Raw genomic sequence first — 17897 nt, 5'->3', positions numbered from 1 at the left:
AAAAAAAAAAAAAAAAAAAAAAAAACTGTCAGCCGAAGAAATGGTCGAACTTGACGTCGAGAGATCGTTACCTCCAGTGACAAAGGACTGTAGCAGCCAGCCAGCCAGCCAGGCAGAAAGGGTGGTTGGGGGTTTGTTCAAGGCTGTAATGGCGTAGTGGTAGACTGTCGACGGCCTTTAGGAAAACGGCAGACAGTCGTTGCGTCTCTTACGCGCTGTAAGGGGATGGCGCTTCTGCTCGTGGGGATGAGAGGATACATACCTCCTGCCTCTTACGGATGTGTCTCGTGGAATACAGGAGCATGTATGGATCCGTGCCAGTACTGCGTACATACTATGACTGCCCATATCTCTACGTATCTCCTTTATCAACGCTATATATTTGTACGCACTATGCACAGCTCGTCATTCCGCCGACTGTGAAGGCACCTTTAAGACGTGATCGCAGAACGATGTATTACGAGTCCTGCCAGACCAACCAAACCCGAACCTATGGTAGGCAGAGATAAGTTATTTAGACATTTTCAATTTTTCAACACACGATAGCTCTCATTGACCAGTAATTATTACCTGTACAATCTGCATTAAGGTACTTTGTAATGTATCGTATTAATTTTTATATCCATAACTTATCGAAAAATAGGCAAGCAGTACGTATAGTCAGACGCTACTGGGTACGTAGAATGTGGAAGGTTATGTTGAGCCGTCTCGGTCGATATTCCTGGCTACGCGTCGTCTTCGGGACGACCTCCAGCTTCTCTCCGATATATACACAGTAGTACCTATAGATATACACATTTATATGTACGTATATTCGTAGACCTTTCAACGGGATTTTGATGCACTAAGATCTTCTTACTTTAAAGCTTCCGTCTTCCATCCGTTCACAATTCTAACCTCAATACCACGACAAGGTTAACGATCAACGTGCAACCTTTTGGCTCCAGCTTCATAAAGTTCCACGACCCTGAAACCTTGCCCCCGAGAATCTGCCATCTCTATTCTGTGCAAGAATCCATTGCGATCGTTGTTCGTTTACGCTTGTCACCTTCTACACTGGATCCGACCAAAGACGTAGAGACGCTGTTCTCCTTATGCACTGGATATTAAGGACGGTTTCATTCGTTGTCTCTGATACGGATTGTTTAGGTGAATACTGTGGAAATCACTTTCACAACTATTCCTCGGAAATTGGCTGAACGGTCGAGCCGTTGCGTTGCTCCACCCTGAGAATGTCGGGTTGTAAACCATTCTGTATTAGCCTAAGTATTTTGGTCGGTACAGCCAAGGACGAATATTATTCGGAGAATTTTCGTGGTTGAATTCTGTAATATTCTAATCTGCGAATATAATTGTTTTACGTGAAGGACATTTTAATGGACCCACCCGTTAGTGGCTAATTAACGTTCCGGCTGGACGCATTGACGTCGAAGCAAGTATTCGTGGATAATTACGGGGGGAAGCCTTTGGATTAATTAGTGGTTCTACCTCCGTCTCCTGCCAAGAATTCTAAAAGGAGAGACGAAGGTTCTGAATGCGGAGAAATGTATTGAGTAATATATACGTTATATACTATATATAACTCCGATAAGGAAGGTTTGTAAGAGGATATCGATCACAAGATACGTAAGGTGAGTCGAGAGGTTGTTTCCCCTTAGAGCACGAGGCTCAAGAGGAGTACACGAGGGTGAGAAAGAAGCGTAGGCTAAAAACAGCCGTTTGGTACATTCATTATTTCATAACATGAAATGGATACCACTTGCTCAAGCGGTTCCGCGCTCTCGGATAAATTTTACCCCTACAGTCAGTTACTTGGTCTCGATGAGATGGGGGTGGATAACCTTCTGCGAAGGTATTGCTGAAGGTGAATAAGGTCGAGAAGATATTACGGGAAGAAAGGGTCGCACCTAACTTTTTTTCTGTTTTTCTCCCGTTCTCTCTATTTTTTTTTTCTTTTTCTTTTAACAACCCTTCGACTGCCACTTTTGATAAATCACGTTCCTAGCAGATGAGAAACTACCTCTCGAAGGTCTTTTCTCGCGTTCGTCCCTTCTCGGAGACTGGCTTGGAACAGCCCTTACGGATTCCACAGTCCTTGATCATCCCTCGCGGTAATCAATAATTCATCCCTTAACCCTGGACAGATTCGTCGACTCGTGCCCTTCGCGCATGACGAGACATTCTATTTTCCATGATTTTAAGGGGGAAAAAAGAAACTGTGAGCATCCCTTATCTATATTAAGATGTAATTGGAATTCTGTCGCTTTATTGTTTCTTTCATTCAAGAGGGAATATGTATAGTTAGTATACATATAGTGTATATACACATATGCGTCACTCGATCGAGTCTGGCAATGTGACTACCTATGTATTATCATACTATATATAATACATATGAGTGCACACGTGTACGTAGAGAGTAGGTAGGGAAGAACGAGAAGGTTGCCGGAAATTCGCAGCCATGAAGGGAGCCACTTTATTAGGTTGGTAGAATGTAGGTCGTTGTCATGGCGACACCAGAGACTCACCTGTTATCTCTTTCTCGCTCTGTTCGCGTGTGTGTATGCGTTTCCCGATTCATCCAATACAGCAAAGCCATCTTTCCCTCCACTTTGTGCCAACTTTCGTTCTCTCTGTTGAATCTTCATTTTCGCTTTTCCGCTTAGACAATATCGAATCACCTACCCCTTCGTCTTAAAGGCAATGCCCTTATGCCCTTATGCCTTCGTTATGCCCGATTCCACGATACCAGTTTTGCTTGAACTTTGTTAATTTCCCGTGTACCGAAGACCAGGGAACTACAGTGTACCAGGGGAAATTTAATCGACGATTTTGATCTTTCAGCACTTACGCCTGATTCCACCAACGTCGTTCATTATTTAAACTCAGTTTAACTGTGCTCTTAGCCAATCGGACACTTGTATTTTCAAGACAAACCGAGTTCGTGCATTGAACCGCGTCGAAAGAAAATTGGCGTTGAACAACGATCTTGACAGAATCAGGCCGATTATTCGATTACATTTTGCAACCAGTTATACCATTTACAGTAGAGTCTTGATAAGAGGAAATTTCTCCTTAATTTTCTTTTACAGACTTGAACCGTTTCACTCACCTAATTTTATTTTGCATTGCATGTTTGACTCATCTATTGTTGGTTGCACCCATTTTTTTAAGGGCGAGCACGTGATTTTCACAAAAAGATACAAATCTTAAGACTACTTAATCTTCGAATACCTATTCTATACAGTCTAAAAGGTATTAAGGATGAAAATATAAATCGCTCTTAACGAGAGACGGTTTTTTTGTTTTTTTTTTCATGGATGTATTTTGACATGTGGATAATACGAGTTTGCTGTATTATGGTGGGAGATCTAATTTTTGGTGTATTTTTTGGTATTTTCTTTCTTTATAGCTTCCAAGATTTCGCTCTTAAGGAGAGTCGACTGTATGGGTTTGTATCATGCGAAAGTATCATGCGAAAGTGTTCTTATTAGATTTTCTAAGCGTACCTAGTACGAAGCTGATAATATTAAGAACATCATTTCCTTTTTATACGACAGATGGTATCAACGCGCTGCAGGTGGTTCAAGTCCTCGGAAAAGAATGATAACATATAATCAAATCTTAAATTTGTCATATCTAAATCATATCTAATCTGATCTAAAATATACGATTTTACTAAGAAAATGTTAACTCTATATAAATAATATTCTCAATCAGTGATTTTATCCATAAAAGAGTTCATTACAACTATTTCAGGGAATATCATTTGAACTGAACTTACGTTTCCATAGTGTATTTTTCTAAAATTTAACATCTGATCAGATAGAGACAAATTTCCAGTCTGATTATCCACATTATTATGTGATTGATTATATACATATAATAATTTTTGGACTGTACTTTTACGTCTATGAAAATAATCAATCATTTAACCAGTTGTCTTTGAAAGTGATATTTTCGAGATTTACAAGTAACGTTGATATAAAAATGTCCCTATCTAAAAGTAATTTTTGAACATTACAAAGTGATACGGTTAAATAATACCTTTCTCTTGCAAATGGTATTGTGTCCCAAGAGTATAAAAACGAAATTCTCGAGATGGCAAAAATTTTAGGCGGTAAAAACTTTTCAAGACGTTAAAAAAATTCAGATGCTAAAAAATGTACGAACGTAAATCAAATGAAAAACTTGCTTTTACCGAGGATGAAGATTGGATGCGGTGTAACAACTGTCAAAAATAATAACAAGAAAATTACACTTATTACTTTAGTGTTTTGGAAACGTGTAGTTGTTGTGCTTGAAAATAAAATTTCTAATAAAACACATATAGTATTGTTTAACTGTCCGAGTTAGTTTCTGTTTTCCATCCGAATCAGTCCTGAGTACTCTTAGAAAATGGGTTACCTATTCTTAGAAAGTGAAATGTCCAAGAGTACGCAAATAATTCATTCAAGAGTATAAAATATAAAGTATATTTGAGTCCAGCATTACGTGGTCCCTGCGGCGATTTTCGGTATCGATTTGCGTGAAAATTACTTGTTTGTCGTTCTGTGTCTTCGAAAATTGCAATAATTAAAATAATATGATTGAATCAAAAATGTGATAAAATCTCTTTGCGTTGTGCAGAGAGGACACAGAGTGGTTGATACTGATAGACAGCTAGAAAATTGTTGTGTAATTCCGCAAGAATGCGTGATAACACATACACATGTGAATTTTCGAGGCAATCGATTTAATTGTTTGGCAGTCCGATACATGATATTTCTTTTGATAATTTCAGTGTATACCTGGACTTACCAGACAGCCTATTCGTATAAAATGTTCTCCCTGCAGGAAGTTGAATAGCTGTGCTCAAGAATTCCTTTGAGCCTTGTCAGGGGTTTGCTAGACGAGGTGAAAATGAAAGGATGGTGTTGAGTAGTGAGCATGCATACACGTATGCGTACATAGATCAACCCATAGCATCATAGACTACATCTTCAACCTTCTACGTCTACCATCCCTACAATTCCACCCTCAGCCTCGAGCCTTGAGTTTATTTGCCAGACAATGTTTACAACAAACTGGCGACATAGTAATTTTCCTGCGCCACGCGCCTTCGGCCATAGACAAAAGGGTTATTGTCTAGGGCTCGTTTCTCTCTATGGGGCCGATGGGCGAGCAACTGGGCTCCGTAAAATGACTATGAGAATAGCACCCTTCTTCGAAGGGCGACATCCTACCTACCCTATACAGTACAATCCACCCTATGTAGAAAGTTTGTATGTTTTTTATTCTACGAGAATTCCAGGATTTTTATTTCTTTAAATCTTTCTCACTCCTTTTTAAATTTATTCTTCGGCGTTTCGCAAAGTCTCAGGAATCCGTTACCAATCGTCACGACTCCTTTTAACCCTTCTTACTTCGTTCATCCCCTACGACCACTTCGGAGCGTAGATGTACACGAATATGCGAGCACGTGAGGATTTTAGTACATGAGCAGAAGAATATCTGAATAAGAGTACGTGCTTGCTTGCGTAGGCTTGTTTTTTCAAGTTGGTTCAGGTTGCAGCATCCTGAGCTACCTACGTGACTTTCATTGTGATAGCAGCGCATTCACATCCTGCGATCCATTGTTTTAAACCTCGGAGATTATTTAAGTGAATTCAAGTACTATCATTGTGTTTTGTGTAATTCCAGACATTTTTTTAATTTCGTTTTTCAGGTTAGACGCCGCCCGGCTTCTGTCGTATCTGGGACTTCCGGGATGACCTCCAACCCTGACAGCTTAGGTTCGTTTTATATTATAATTCACGTGCTCCAACCTAGTCTTACTTTCTTACTTGGTCCAGAGAACCTGAAGTTTCTAGGAGATTTATTCGTTGAATTTTAATTCTGCTATACATACAATTGTCACAGAGCTTGCATAGGCAAGCTACGATCGGATAATTATTTTGCAACAGATTTCAATTTTTAATAACATTAATCGGTCCATCGATTTCGGAGGTCCTTTCGTTACAGATCATCTGACGTGAGATCATTGTTTCTTGCATGGGATATACGATTTCTATTTTTCTTACGAAACACCACGGGGACTTTAAATTCAGTCTCGTCTTATCTTATTTCTTGGATGATATCTCAGAGTCCATTAAGCCCCGTAGAATGCACTGATTTCAATTACGATTTACGCCCACGTGAAGCATCTACTTTCGCGACTCCCCATTTCGCCTCGGTCCCGAACATTTTCTTAGGGAAATTTTACTGGCTTGAGCAACGGATCGATTACTGCAAACTTTGTTGGCTGTCCAAAATTCAAATTCAAAAATTTATATAGTACTTGGGATCTCAAAAAAAGCATGTGTAATCTCAGCTTCCGTATTTCTAGCAATGCATTCGATTTATTAAAAGTGCAAGTGCATCCCATTGCAACTGCAATGAAGTTAAATCAGGTTTAGGTTAACTTCTCTTTACTACAATTTGGAGACGTGGAAGGTCAAATGTCTTCCTCTTCCTGTCCGAAGTTAGACTAGGTCCATTTACCCTTATCCCTCAAGTAATATGCGTATAGATATTACACCTGTAACTAAATGGCAGGCGTGTCAACATATTTCCTGATATTATTCACACGCAGCCGAACCCTATTCCTAAGGGTTACTCGAGTTCTTCAAATAGGTGGAATCCACGCTCAAGCTTTTTCGTATGCTCTGAAATACTACTAGCCTCTAACGAGAGCTTAATGAGATACGCCTGTATATTTATTCGTGCATGTATCATAAAACCAACGATGTATTTATTAAAGCGCTGGTTTACCTATATTTTAATACGTAAACTTTTATAGCTGACTGTGTACACGGATACGTTGATTGAAAGTTAAAACCTCATCCTGTGTGCGTATGAATGCAATTAACATACAGAATACGATACAGACAACTCACTTTTGATATGAATACCAATCTATTTAGACTCGTCTTAATTTAGGGAAAAATGCACCTTTTCCCAATTTCCAACCACTCGAAATGTTTTTTAATTTATGGTACTTTTATGACTGCACGTGCCGAGCCGCTTTGAGTCACTTTTATGTTGTAGTAAAAGTTGCTCGATCAGTCAAAGGAAAAAATTATGTATTATAATTTTGTTTAAAGTGCCACAATTTATTTGGATTTATTTTTTTACTCGTTTAAACTAAAAATTGTTAACATTAGTTCCTCTGGTTCAAGTTTGATATTTTATTTTTAAAGTTCGTAAATGCACACTCAGCTAGAGCGTTGTTGCAATGCTTATGGGCTTCTTTTGGTTGTTTAATTGTTTTCGATCAAGCAGAAAGATCCTTTGGATACGTTTTTGAATATATCATAGCTGTTAACGTGCGATCTTTAGTTTCCGACGCCAGAGGACAGATGGCGACACCACTTGTTGGCTCGTAAACTCAGTTAAAGCAGCTCGTATCACTGGCATAATGAACAAGTGAATTTTGATTTTACTTAGTCATATAAATATAAAATGTTCATATTTTATTATGGTATAATATTTCACAGCTCGTATGCTATGTGTAAGAGTCATGGCGCCTTTCGATATGCAACCGGATACGCCGTCTTCGTTTTTCACTGTAAAATTTCATATTAGATATACGAAATTATAACGTATTGGAGTTCATATGTATTTACACGTACTTGGTACCGCTTATAACAATAGTAGATGCGTCTGCTTGTAAAGTATGTGTATGTTCGTAGAATATATTAACTTATATGTTAGTATACAATGAAAATGATCACTGTGCATCGTAGATATACATATATATATTTATATGCATATACCTCACCTTTCTTTCGTGCATTCAAATTTGATATAAACATTTTAACATTTTACAAAAGATTTTCAAAGTTAGCTCCCCCTCTTTCGAAGCACACAATGGCCAAATAACGCTTTCTTGTAGGGTTTGCAACTGATTGGTAAAAATGTTTAAGTAAAATTTACATAAATGAAAGTCAGATAGCGCACGTGTGCAATTATGAAATTCCTTAACTATGGGATACAGTGGCTGATCCGACGTGCATGCGTGTTTACGGCAGAGTAGACTCGGCAGTCGCGATCGCTTGCGCAGCCGCCCACGAGTTAATTTTATGACGGAACGTCTCGGTAATGAAGTCAAAAATGATAAAATTAGAAAAAAGTTCCGACCAAGAATGTATCCAGATATAAAATCGTTAAATATAGTTCGTGTATCTTGGAACACCCTGTATAGCTAGCATTCGTTAAACTAAACATCAATGGTTCCTTCCACGAATATCTAAAGTTTTTATACAATAGACTTGATGAAAACAATTTACTTGCTATACGAAGTCTGATGAAATTTAAAAGTCGAAGAAGAAAAAATTGTATACATACTCTTTCTTGTGTTTAGTCTACATTCTAATAAAATTGACAAATTTCCTCAATTTAAAGATATTTTACTTTTTCCATTACTTGCATGCGTTTCAGAATAACATCTGATTAGGTTGAGCAACTTTTAATTTGACACCTTGTACAAAAAGTATTTGACAGTTACGCTCATCAACTGTGTCGGCCATGTTCTTTTTGTCTGTGGTTCTTTCATTTACAGTGCGCGAGAACCAGTATAACTGGCAGCACTGCTTGTGGCTCAAAAAGAAACAGTAGGCTGCGAAGACGAAGACGGCGGAATTGGAAATTTTTAGATCTTTTTCGAACCCTTCAAATCCCTTGATCCCATAGATCTCATCACTTTTATTTTGGTGGCAATCAATTTTGCATACACGAATATATATTTTTCTGAGATATTTTATTACCCCGGTAGATACGAGAGAGCAAGAACTGTCGAGTGTCTTGATAGGAATAAAAATTGATAATTGATTATAGAATAATAAATGATTCTTTTATACTATTACGCGTATGGTGTACGTACACTCGTTTAAAAAGCTCTGTCCAATAATAATAATTATCGTACCATAGGAACCATATAGTTGTTATCGCACTGTGCATGGAAGCACGTATATTCCAAAATAGTAGAGCAACCCGAATTTAATGACGTAAGCTAATTTCCAACGACCTCTAAATAAAGATATAATTTTTCGAATATTATAAATATATCTGTGCAATTGAAAATGAAAGCTCCAACATATTTCATAAAACCGCAAGCTATTTATGGACAATTATCTGCTTTACGTCACTCACTGTCGCTTATTATCATTTACCATCGTCTGTCAACGGGTTGTCATCTTCAGAGTCGACTAGGTGCCTTCTAAGAGGACAAGATCTAATTTCGACTACTCTGTGACTTTCGAGATGATAATAGTTATCAAGAGGACTTAAAACTTTAATTTTGTTGTATGCTTGCTGCTTCTTGTTGTTCGATAGAAATTTATCATTTCAATACCGTTTATAAATTTCTAATGGAAACCTTTACCTTTAGTTATTGACAGTACTACTAATTATAAATTTATAAAAATAAATTTGTCCAATTAGTAGTATTATCCTCTGCGATAACAATGACCACAAATGATTCCATCAACAGAGACTAACCGAATCACACTCAAAACTATAAAATCCGAATATTAATTTAATTCGTTCTCTGTACACGAGTCATCCGAATAATTAGAAATGATGTTACTTTGGTCGAAGTCATGCGGAAGCATGAGTCAAAAAATAATGAAGAAAGTATTGAGCAAGAAATGATCTCACCGTTTGCTGACCTTCGACCAATGGTTCAAATCTGACCTAAAGTAAACCAGACTGCGTAGTCATAGGTTGGGGTCGACCTCGGAATAATTTCCGCATAAATAAAATAAAATAAAAGGATAATAAAATAAAAAGGGATCATTGATCGACCTTTCTGTTCTTGCCAGCCGTGTTTTTCTCGCACTTCTCGAGGAGGAAAGAAAAATCGCGCAAAGATGCGAACGGATCATTCGCAGTCGTAAAAATATGCAGGCCAGCGGGTCCCGTGAGAGCATCGCCAATGAATTCCATTGAAATAAGATTGAACAATGAGAGCCACTGTCGGAGGATAAAAAGTTCGAAACGCCAGGATCATCGATAGTCGATACTAGAGGCGCGGTGTTTGTGAAGCTGTAGTTTGTTCGAGATGCTAGAAAAGGTAGAGAACGTAGAGAAGCTGAAACTCGAGTCAAGAACCGAGTGGCAAAGCAGTTTGCGGATGTAAAGTGTTGAGGTTCGAGTAGCTTAGGAGAGCTGGAGGTTAGGATTCTTGAACTTTAGGAGGGGGGTCTTGCCTCCTGTCCCTCGCTAGCTCTGTCTGAGAAATAGCTTTAAAGAAGAAGACAAGGAGATGAGATAAGGGACAACGAGACACGTGGAACAAGAAGCGTAAAGAAAGGCGAGGATAGGAGAGAAAGTGAGAAAATCATCTATTCATTTTATTGTTCCCTACCTATGTATACGTTTTGCTCCTCGCTGTATACTAGTTGCCTTATTTCTCATAGTAAAACTTTCTCATTTCTTATCTATTTCTTCCTCCTACTATTCTCGTTCTTATTACTTTTATATTCCAAGTACAGAAATACCTGCTGGTGGCATCGGCCTAAATACGATATTCACGGCAGATCCAGCATCGTCTTATTTACTCCACTCGTTCTGCTCACTAAATTCTCGTCCGTGTCTATGTACTTCAGTCTATATATATATTTATACCTTCTATGCCGTTCAGGTTACCTCGACGGAACTCAACGGCCTCCTGTAGATCAACCACTTTTTCTAAGACACCTTTTTACAGTCTGCTCTCTTCTGCTCCACTTTGGACGTTGCCCGTTCGTTCAGTTTCTCACTGTCATCCTGTACTGTCTGTATACCTGGTGGTATCTTATGAAAATCTAGCGTTACAGATATGGACCAAGGATATGCGAATGAAAATAGATAACTGTAACTTTGAGTTAGATGAGGAATGATAAATGATAAGATCTTATTTTAAATATTGACATTTTCGAAAGTGTCGCGCAACGAATTTGAGACACGGGACATTGCGGATATATATGTGTATATAAAAAATAAATATATAAATCCGGATGATATGTGTATTCTTATGTAGCATTTGGATGGACACCACAAAAAGGGCAGATATAGCCATTTTTCGGGTACATCGTGGTGCCCTACGCGTTGGTGAGCGTTTCGTGGCGTTGAACTTTGTTAGTTTATAAATTTTTATTTTTTTTTATTTTTCGAATAGCTAAGTGAATCCGAAAAGATCCAGTCGAAATTTTAGTGCCACGAGGCCCGAGATGTCTAGGTACGAGCCTGGCGATGTGCTGGTAAGGAGAAAACAGCATCAGGACCGAAGCGTACACCCTAGCGCTCCACCTACGCTGGAGAATTCGGCGGGAGTCTTCATGATCCAGAAGGCATCGTGAGGTTGCCGGGATGTCCTGGAGTCGTCCATCGAAGGAGTCGAGGTGGATGAGATTTCCACTTTCCGGAAACAATACTGCAGTTACCCGAGCAGCGGAATATGCCAGGGTCTATTTCATTGGGATTGTCGAAGCAATTGAAGCTCGCGAGTATTTTCGCGAAGTCGACATAACCACAAATCTGTTATTTTATGAATTGGGCTATAGAGTGTATTAGAATGAATCTTTTCGGGAAGGTTCTCGATTTTGAAAATTTCGAACAGAACTCGTGATAGGCACGACTGACTGTGTGTTGTCGAATTTGTAGTTTTGTATATTTTACTTTATCGTATCGTAGCCATTAGAGGGACTTGGTATCCAGGAAAGTGTGCTCCTCTGGATATCTGGAGCAACGCTTTTGGTTTTGACCAAGTTATCGTACCGCGAGTTAGAACGAGTCAAGGTTTTTTTCTAACACGTGGCCCTACGCATTCCCAATTAATTTTTGATCTGAGGATTGGTAAGATGGTGGATACTGGAGGAACGGTCCAATCTTTTATCGTTTTGGCTTTGAATTATCGCCTGTGGATTCCAGTCGTCATTTCCCTAGAGCAAAAAGTATCGTGAGTTTGGTAGTCTGAGCTAACGTGTAATTTCTACTAGTTTCTCTTAGCTTTTATATATTGTGTAGAATCTGTTCCATTCATTTTAGGTCTGTTTTCCATACGGTACAAAATCTGTTTTATTTTTCCAGTATAATAACGCCTTGTACTATTTTAGCTTTCCTGTGTTAATTGGTTCACGGAACCGTCGATTTAATACTTTTTGTTAAGGCAGATCTCAGTTCCGTTTACGCTGTAGATATTGTACTGTATACTTTGTCCAGTAATCGACTCACGGAACCTTTTTATTATTCTCATCTTTGTCAAGGGTAACTCGTTCTATGTGGAGTTTGTATATTTTGTTCAAGAATATTCCATCAATATTTCCTGTTGCGCTTTACAAAATCAGACCAGTTTGTGCTTCCGTGTTTTATTTTGAAATTTTAGTACGTGTTCACTTGATGCACTTTTTAGCGAACGTCCTTAGATTTCAGAATTTTTCAGTATCATTGTCTCCCGATTCATATCCCTCCCGAGAATCAGCTAGCCAAGGAGAAACTTGAGGGGGACGTGTCACGATATAATTTTTATTATATCTGGCGTCCATTTAATCCGTGGAACAAGGGTGCAATTATTTGTCAACGACAGGTTTTACAAAATCGTTGTTATACTATATACTAAGGTATCTGTCAGGATGTGGAGTACGTCAGTAAGGCTGTACATACCTACAGCGAGGGATAAATAGGGAGAGGTTGAGCGACAGCCCTTAAAACCAGTCTCGAAGGGTGACATCCCTTCCAAAATGTTACCGAGGGATGAGAAGGAACGCGGTTTGACGTTATTTCAATTACCAGCGTGTCGTTTGCGCCCTTGGCAAAAGTCACCCTTCTACTCTGGGTTCAGTGCCCATCCACCCTTAGCTACTAAGCACGTGGGTACGTTATATAAGTACGAGCACAGACGTTGTTGATACGTACAAGTGCACATGGTTACACTTATATATATATAGCATCCATGCTAACTCGTGACGTTTAATATGACGTAATTAAACTTCATTCCTATTAACACGTAGAATCAATTTGGATGCGGGAAGTTTGATGAAATTTGTAAGTTTTTCTTTGATCCTCGATTCACACGTAATGCAGGTGCCGGGAACGTAGAAACGAATTGGGTCATGGATTGTAAGTGGTGATTAACGCTGCTAATTATGTCACCGGTCTCTAACGGCAAATCATTAATTCTGCTGGTGGCAAGTGGGAATTTCTGAGATTTTCTCATCTAGATAGCATCTCAATTCCTTTCATATATGGCTAATACATATACTGTGCATTCGCAATTGGAAAAGGTGTAATGTGGAGTATGCACTTTCTTCTAATTGTAAAAGATTTTTTGCAAATTGTATTATACCTCAGGAATGTTGATGAGAAAATTTGATAAGAATTTCCAGCTTATTATTCTCTGTGACATTTGAGAATTTTTCGCTAACTAAATTATTCATTTGAGTAATTGCACGTAGGTATACATACTCGGGATCCTCTGGTACATTGTGTATTAACACACGGGTACCGTACATTGTATACGCTACCTATATGGCACTGCATGAGAAATGCATTCTAGGATGCAATTTACTGAATTTCCTCGGCGAATGAAAGAGGAACGTGTCTCTCGTAGGAACCCAGAAAGGAAGGACACGGGTCTCACAAGGCAGGATGGGCTCTTTAAGCATCGCCATACTTTAACCATATATGTATAGTACCTATGAAACTCTTGGTCCAAAGGATAGACATAGGCTAAGGTACAGATATACAGGTCAATTTTAAATTTGAATATCTTAAAAATTAATAATCGGATCAAACTTTTATCGGTCAACTTATCATTCAGTTTCACCCCTTAAATGCAATTGCGTGGTCCGTATATGCGATTTTCAAGCAATCCTGTATATACATATATGTATATGCATTAGGAGCGTTAAACATCAGAAGTATGTTTTAATTCGAATGACGACGGACTTTAGGCGTAGTGCAACGGTTTGGTGGTTTTATGCAACGAAGGGTCCAAAATTCTTGCCATCCGGAATTTCGTGGGTCGTCCTAATTGCTTGTGCATATTTCATTTTAATGCTTGCAACGTGTAACGTCTCCAGAAGTCTTCAAAACGATTAATACACTTACCGTACGTTTGACGTGCAAATTTTGTATTTGGTCTTTCGTGCAGTTAGCCAATTCTATCTCTGTTGACGACTGGATCTTTTTGCCGAATTGCGAATGGATACTTACTCCACTAGCTAAATAGCCAATTTTCTCAAATTCCCTCGTACACGGTCTAATGAAATTTCATAATAGCGATCAGAAATCTACAGGTTGTTGACTTTGCCAAACGTGAATTGGCCCACAGTGCTACGACTCTCTGAAAGGGAGTCTCTCTGAATGCTCTTTAATTGTGTACCTATACATATTAGCATATAGCTGTGCATTTTATAGATATTTATCCATGTGTCTACTGTGACGTGATTTTTCAACTCAGGCTCACAAGCCGACTCCAGCTATCGATTCGGATAACGTTCTAGCTTTCTGATTCCCTACGAAGCTGCTCAGAAGCTGCACTCTCGGATTGATTCAAACAGTTACGCCAATGCTCTCGAAAGATTTTTTATTATTTAGTTGAGCTCGAGATGCTCGAATCTGCCGTGGAGGGATAGTCTCTATGTCTCTAACGAACAGCAGAGATCCGGATGACATACCGGCGCTCGGCTAAAGAGTAGCAGAGGGCTGTAGAGCGGGCAGTGGAGTTTCGGTACGATTAAAGGCAGCGGAGGAACCCCCTGGACCCAAGTAAGGATGCGGTACCCAGCTGTCGCCCGATGCCCTGTTAAAGAGGCCGTGGAGGAACTCCAGTTGTTACGTACCGATTTGCTGAGGAAAGTTCTCGATTTAGTTTAAAGGGACGACTCGAGGGAAGCAATTATAGTCTTCGCCTGTAAGGACCTCGACCAATCAAAATGATTGGTTCTCAAATTTGACTATTCTCAAAGCAGTCTATCTTGGGACGCTGATCGAGGTGCCTCGCTCTCCCGTGCTATCTCTTCATACTTTTTCCTATCCGGTATAGAAAGTTCTCGCTTGTGTCATTCTTGCTCTCGCAACATCCCGAAAACCCTATAGATTTTGTGCATGTGCCTCGAAGATGCAGTGCTGGGCTGAGTTTCCCCTGGATGCAACTCTCGGCCTTCGAAGATTAGCTGAACCAGCTCCGGTAAGGAGTCCCAGTTTATTAATTGGTGGAGGGATTTTCATTTTATGACTCCGATTCGTTCGGTTATATGTCCTCGATCATTTGCTCTCTGTGTTCCGTCCTATTTGCCTGACGTTAACGCGGACCCTTTCTACTTCAACCAAGCAGCCTGAACGACTGTGCATTTCCGTAACCTTCCGCTGCCGTTGGTGCATCAAGTTTCGTTTGCTGATTTTGCGCCACCTCAAAGATCAGCACCTACGGTTGCATTTCTTACTACTACTACTGTCTTAAGCTAAGTTAAGCTACTGTCTTTTCCAATAAGTTCCGTCAGACCTCTTGTTTTCACGGAGTTGAGAATGTTCCACCTCAACTCCTAGGTCATACCGAATCGACAGTTCTCGGTGACAAAAGAATTGACTGGCGCTCGCCTGGCATGCGAACGCATGGTCGAAGGGTGCATAGCCGAAGGTGACGTAGGTTAGCAATCAGATTTTCGTTATCGGTATCGAGTTAAGAAAATACATTACAGTATATATATAATTTTATGTATACAGGGTGAATCACGAATCGTGATCAGTTAAGATTACTTTGTTATTAGCAGTCCGATCGAAAATGTTTTTATCAGCTTTTGCATGGTTTCAAGAGAGCTTTAACGTGATAGTGAAAAATTACTGGTCAATTCTTTTTTTAATATTTTTTCAAGGTTCCCTTGAATTTTTTGCAACTGAACATACAATTTTTTAAAACCTGCACTGGTCAACTCTTTTTTTAAATGTTTTTTCAAGGTTACCTTGAATTTTTGCAACTGAACATATAATTTTTTTACGCCTGTCTGTTAGAGGATTTCAAGACGACTTCGGCACATGTAAGGACATGACATTTTTTTCATCCGGTTCGAAAGAAAATTAAAAAACTTTGTATCACAAGGAGAATCACAGCTACGCCGTTATTACGCATCCAATGTTGTTGACAAGTCAAAATTTACCAATCTTAATTGTAGCGATGTTCAAAATGGTGTCCACGAGCTGCAATGCACTCGCGTAGACGGTGAACAAAAGATTGTTTTGCATTCTTTATGGCCTCTCCTCTACACTGACGGCGACTGAAGACGACAGAATGGATGCGTAGAACGGCGTAACTGTGATTCTCCTTGTGATACAAAGTTTTTTAATTTTCTTTCGAACCGGATGAAAAAAATGTCATGTCCTTACATGTGCCGAAGTCGTCTTGAAATCCTCTAACAGACAGGCGTAAAAAAATTATATGTTCAGTTGCAAAAAATTCTTGGTAACCTTGATAAAACATTTAAAAAAAGAGTTGACCAGTAATTTTTCACCATCACGTTAAAGCTCTCTTGAAACCATGCAAAAGCTGATAAAAACATTTTCGATCGTACTGCTAATAACAAAGTAATCTCTATGGATCACGATTCGTGATTCACCCTGTATATATGTTTTTATGTATATGTGTTTCTGCTTCTGTTTGTTAACCCTTCAAAAGCTGTGCTGACGTCATCAGGTTTTCTGCTGTCCTCTCGGAACGTGCTTTAGAGACAATCTGGATGGTTACATTCGATCTGTCTTTTTATTTATTTTGTTTTTTTTCGTAATCGAACCACTCCAAATAAAGGACAGAATTGTCAGTGAATTCGAACGGAACTACTAAACCACGTGGATGATGAAACAATGAGAGAAAGAGAAGCAGAAGCAGGAATCGGGATTAAAAGAGCGAAACATCGAAACAAAATGTAGGAAAGAACCACAAACCGAATTTAACGTCTCGCGTATATCGAAGAACGACAAAAAATAGAAGAAACGTACCAAAGCAGAGAAATAAGCACCAACCCTCGTCGAATATGTTTTTTTTTCCCTTTTTTCTACATTCTTTCCCTGATAGTTTCTATTTTACGAGAAAACGATTAGTCCGGAAATCCATTTCTTTTAGCGAAGATTTAACCCTTTTTTCCCCTACACTCGGCCACTTTCTCCTTCCGACTCGTCTAGGACCGAATCCAGCCTCTCGCGAGACAACTATTAGACGTCTGCGAGAACGGACGTTGGAATTTCGTCGAAATACTTTCCGGGAGCACTTTCAGCACCGTTCTAACGGCTACTCCAAGCTTCCCACGGGATGTAAATAAAATGGGTGAGAAAAGGTAAAATGACCAAACAAGGCTGACGTGGAGTTAGTCGTGTGTACATATAAGTGCACGTACAATACTCGTGTCAGAGAAGCAATGCTCATTGTACTTTCACCCCATCTTTAGAAATTCGCACGAGCGCCTTAATGACCATTTGCGTATACACTAAAATGATCAGTGTGGGTGGATATGTATATAGTCATCCTCATACGTACTATACGTACATAAGGCATACATACGGCTCGATTAACGCGTGCCAGTAGCATTATAACGTTATACGAATTAGTTCCAGCCACGTTCCCTCTTACGAATCGCACTCGTGGGACTCCTCCCCCCCTGCAGTTACCACCCCAGAAATCTCACCATTTATTTATTTTTTTTTTTCTTTTATTTCCTTTCTTTTCTCTTCTCCTCCCTTTCTTCTCTCTTTGACACGCGCACATGCGTGCTCCCATTTTCCTCACACTCGACTCACGGTTTACCCATATACAGGACATTATTCGCATATATGCTCCTGGCTGCGTATAGGCAGTATGCACTTATGTATATAGAAAGGCATGGACTTACAATTGGTATATATTCTGT

At 39.3% G+C, this 17897-nt stretch overlaps 1 protein-coding gene across 1 annotated transcript in view; it reads left to right on the top strand.

Annotated features, from left to right (window-relative positions):
* The window catches only part of LOC107270899, a 92867-nt gene that overhangs the window by 15113 nt on the left and 59857 nt on the right, over positions 1 to 17897 (top strand). The window contains exon 2 of the mRNA XM_015746334.2: positions 5708 to 5774. The gene's annotated coding sequence lies outside the window, so the exon portion shown is untranslated. The remainder of the gene's footprint in view (positions 1 to 5707; positions 5775 to 17897) is intronic.

The sequence above is a fragment of the Cephus cinctus genome, unplaced genomic scaffold (genome assembly GCF_000341935.2).
Source record: "Cephus cinctus unplaced genomic scaffold, Ccin1 Ccin1_scaffold0857, whole genome shotgun sequence".
Classification (NCBI taxonomy): Eukaryota; Metazoa; Arthropoda; class Insecta; order Hymenoptera; family Cephidae; genus Cephus; species Cephus cinctus.
This window is presented reverse-complemented; position numbering and strand designations above follow the sequence as displayed.